We start from the raw sequence: 4511 nt of genomic DNA on the forward strand, positions 1-4511 counted from the left end.
ATCAAGTATCTCCCATTCGAGTTCATGATCTTCAGGAGGGTCCCCAAGCCCTGGGAGCAGCCAGAGCCGCCCTCTCCTGAGGCTGAGGCTGGGGAGGAGCTGGCAGAGTTCCCTGAGGCTGCGTGGCCCTGGCCAGGGGCGCTGGGCCTTCGAGCTGGCCTGGAGATCACAGAGGAGCCGGAGGACCTGGAGGCACTGCTGGGGGAGGCTGCGGCCAGCAGAAAGCCCAAGTGGTCCCCCTCCCATGGCCTATTCCAGTTCCCTGGGAAGTGTCTGCCACTGGAGGAACCCCTGGAACTTGGGCTGCGCCAGAGGGTGAAGGCTTCCATGGCTCACATCTCCCGGATCCTGAAGGGCAGGCTGGAAGGTGACTTCCTCCTCGTCCTATCCCCTGGCACATCCCTGCCCCTTAGGATCACTCACCCTTTCGTGCTCAGGGTCCTGCTGGACCCCCCCTCTGGTGCTGTTGCCCCTACCTCCCAACTGCACCCACGGCTCTACCTGAGTCCTGGGGGCACCTCTGCTGACCTGAACCTGCCTTACTGGGCATGTGAGGCCATCCTGGAGACAGCTGCAGGGAGGGGACCTGGGGAGAGGGCAGCCAGAATCCCAGGCCTCCCCCACTGTAGACCCTCTGACCCAGGAGTCTTATGGCCCCACCCTCAGTGACCTCAGACCTTCTGAGCCCAGTCCGGTGGCCCCAGATCCTCCTGACTCCAGGTCTCTCTTGATCTCAGAGCAACTCGACCCTAGGCACAGCTGACCCCAGCTTCCCTGACCCCTGAGCTGCCTGGAAGTCCCAACTCCAGAGCAGCCTCTGTGACCCCCACCCTCCTGACCCCAGCCTGACCCCAGCCCCAAGCAACCCCCTCCTGCACTGTAGGCCTTAGAGCCCCCAACAGCCCACTGCTGAGGGAGGTGGGAAGCAGGTCCAGCTTATCTTCACCACCCCAGTCCCTGAGACCTGGGCCTGCCAGGAGGACAGGCAGTGTGAGGAAGCTAGTGCTGCCCGAGGACAGACCTCCCTACTGAGACCCTCCCCCTCCTCCTACAGGCCTGGAGGAGCCCCCCAGAGAGAAGGCAGGCCTGGCTTCCTTACAGCTGTCAGGTCTGAAGGGTAGGGACCAAGGTGAGCAGGCCCCACTGTCTCAGGGTCCTTTCCCAACCGCCATGGTGCCTACACCAGAGGGGCAAGCCCCCACCCACCTATGGGGCTTAAGCCCAGAGCTGGGCATGGGGGCTGAGCAATCTTGGAGGGCTTCCAGGAGGAGGCAGTGCTGCGTCCTGCCCACACTTTCTGGCCTGGACTTCCCTCTGAAGGCTCTTCCTGCCTCCTCCTCAGCACCAACCTTCCTGAGGGAGCTCTCAGATGAGACTGTGGTCCTGGGTCAGTCAGTGACACTGGCTTGCCAGGTGTTAGCCCAGCCAGCTGCCCAGGCCACTTGGAGTAAAGGTAAGGGGTTGGGATACAAGCAGGGCAGCAGGGGCCCTCACTGTCTAGGGGAAACTCAGACCAGCTCTGGGCTGTCACAGATGGGGCCCTCCTGGAGAGCAACGGCCACCTCCTCATCTCTTCCACCCTGAAGAACTTCCAGCTGCTGACCATCCTGGTGGTGACTGCTGAGGACCTGGGCATGTACACCTGCAGTGTGAGCAACCCTCTGGGCACAGCAACCACCACGGGCGTACTCCGGAAGGCAAGTGGGTGCGCTCTGCTAGAGGTCCCTGCCAGGCCAGGGAGGCTGGGCTGGGAGTGCTGAGCCTCGTTTCGTGAGCTGGACTGGGCCACTCCCTCAGCTGTGGGGCTGTGGGATTTGGGGTTCAGGAGGTGACCACAGGTGCGTCCGAGTTACCGAGCAGTCCAGTCCTGATGGGCCGGGTATTGCATGTGGCTGCTGTGGGTGCCTTCTGGACTGTCCAGGGTCTTCAGGGGTTGGCAGGAGGCAGGAGACTGGAAGGCAGGGGTTGGGGAGCAGCGTGCCCAAGAAGGAGGAGAGGGGTGTGGCAGTGTTCCAGCCTGCTGTGCACCCTGCTGCCAGGAGCTGGCCCAAGGCCTCTGCTGGCCAGGAGGCGGAGCTCCCTGTGGAGGGTGCCACCCTGCCCTCCAGTGGTGCAGGAGGGAGGAGCCCCATCCTGTTTGTGTCTTCATCAGAGTAGAGTCAGGAGCTGAGTATGCAGTGCCTGGGGTGTGTGGGCAGCTGAGATGGCTGCTGGCCCAGTCTGGAACTTGCAGACTGACCTCAGGCCCTGTACTGGGACGTTCAGCCAAGCTTAGAAACCAGGGCAAGGCCCCCCGACCAGAGCCTGGGCCACTCCACCGAGGCCTGAACATACCCTGGCAAAGGGCTGGCCAGGAGGGATCCTGGTGGGGAGGGCTGGGCAGACATCTGACTGCCCACTAGGGAAGGAGGCACGCCCCTCCTCCCATTGCTTTCTAGGACCTCACCCACCCCAAACAAATGGCACTGGGAGAGGGTGGGCTTAGGAGCCTAACATTTGCCGAAAGTAAGGGAGGGTGAGGCAGGGCCAGCTAGAAATCAGCCCTGGGGGTCAGATGCTGACCCAGACCATGGGTGGCCTCTTGCAGAGCGCCCCTCGTCTTCCCCACTCCCGGACATCGGGGAGATTTACACAGACAGGGTGCTGCTGGTCTGGAAGTCCGTGGAGTCCTATGGCCCTGTGACATACATCGTACAGTGCTGCATAGAAGGTACTGTGTGGGCCCTTTGCCCTCTCTCCCTGGGGCCCCTGAGGCTCAGCATGCCCCCAGGGTCAGTATGGAGGGCCCTTGCCCACAGCCTGCTCTGTGTCCTGGGGAAGGTCTTTCCTCCTTCCTCCCCAACTGCCTCTTACTCCATCTGTGACCAGGTGGTACCTGGACCACCCTGGCCTCTGACATCTTCGACTGCTGCTACCTCACCAACAAGCTGTCCAGGGGCGGCTTGTATACCTTCCGGACAGCATGCATCAGCAAGGCAGGAATGGGCCCCTACAGCAGCCCCTCGGAGCAGGTCCTCCTGGGAGGGCCCCGCCACCTGGGTGAGCCACTCCTGGGTAGCCAGTGGATGGGGTGGCTGGCAGATCAGAACAGGCACCCTCCTGCCTGCGGACCCTGTGGTGGCCACTGCGGACCCTATGGTGGCCACTCCTGCACTCAGCCAGCATTCAAAGCCTGCACATTCTGGGGCCCCTCACCCTTCAGCTCCCTTCACTCACCCACACCCACTGGTGCCACCCCAAGAATTGGCAGTGACTTCCTGGGTGCTGGGTCTGGGTTGGGTGGAAGAGTGGTTTGATGGATCAATAGTGTCTGTTGTGGGCCTGGGAAAGGTGGTCCCTGGTCCATCCTGGAAAGCACCCTGCTGCTCAGGATGCGTATCCCCAAACACACTTATGATGAGGGCTTTGTTGTGTCCTGAATCCAAGTTCCCTTCTCCCCTGCAAAATGACCTGAGGGAGCAGAGGCCAGAGCGGGCACTCAGGCAGGGCCACTGTCTGGTGTCTGAGGAGGAGTGAGGGAAGAGGAGGGGAGAGCCTGCATTGGTTGGGATCCTCCTGAACCTGTCACCTGCCCCTCCCTAACAGCCTCTGAGGAGGAGAGTGGCCAGGGGCGGCCAGCCCCGCCTCTCCCCAGCACCAGGAACTTCGCCTTCCAGATGCAGATCCGGAGGTGCAGGGGCCTCTGGGGACAGCGGGTAGTGGGATGGTTCCTCAAGCTGCCCTTCTGGCTCTTCGTGCTCCCACTCCCACATTCCCATGTCAGCTCAGAGCCTCTTCCCTGTGTCTGGCTGCTGCCCCTGCTGAGCTTGGTCTCTGCTGCTCTGAGTGCATGGGGGCCACTCAGGTCCTGCTGTGTCTCTCTCCCAGGGGCCGCTTCAGCGTGGTCCCTCAGTGCAGGGAGAAGGCCAGCGGGCGGGCCCTGGCCGCCAAGATCGTTCCCTACAGGCCTGAGGACAGGGCAGCCGTGCTTCGGGAATATGAGGCACTCAAGAGGCTGCGCCACCCGCACCTGGCCCAGCTGCATGCTGCCTACCTCAGCCCCCGGCACCTGGTGCTCATCCAGGAGCTGTGCTCAGGGCCCGAGCTGCTGCCATGCCTGGCGGAGAGGTGGGGGCAGAAGGCTGGGTGGAGGGATGGCTGGACAGGCAGATGACGCAGGGTTCTGGGAGGGAACGCCGGGCCTGCCACCCTCCTCCACATGCCTGACCCCGAGCTGTGTCAGAACCGGGTGCCTTTCCCAGTCCACTGCTCCTTCCCTGTGCACATGCCCCCTTGGGGCCTGTCCTGAGCCACCTCTGCCCCCAGGACCTCCTACTCAGAATCCGAGGTGAAGGACTACCTCTGGCGGATGCTAAGTGCCACCCAGTACCTGCACGCCCAGCATATCCTGCACCTGGACCTAAGGTCTGAAAACATGATGGTCACCGAGTACAACCTGCTCAAGATTGTGGACCTGGGCAATGCCCAGAGCCTCACGCAGGAGAAGGTGCTGCCCTCTGACAACTTTAAGG

The 4511-nt window shown here is 62.6% G+C and overlaps 1 long non-coding RNA gene across 1 annotated transcript; it reads left to right on the plus strand.

The window, feature by feature from the left end:
- Nucleotides 1-2659: 2659 nt before the first annotated feature.
- Nucleotides 2660-3656, plus strand: LOC144254644 (uncharacterized). Its single transcript, XR_013343550.1, has 3 exons — nt 2660-2710; nt 2869-3039; nt 3586-3656. It is a non-coding gene; the product is annotated as an uncharacterized LOC144254644 (long non-coding RNA).
- The last annotated feature ends 855 nt before the right edge of the window (nt 3657-4511 follow it).

Source organism: Urocitellus parryii, chromosome 1 (assembly GCF_045843805.1).
Source record: "Urocitellus parryii isolate mUroPar1 chromosome 1, mUroPar1.hap1, whole genome shotgun sequence".
Lineage (NCBI taxonomy): Eukaryota > Metazoa > Chordata > Mammalia > Rodentia > Sciuridae > Urocitellus > Urocitellus parryii.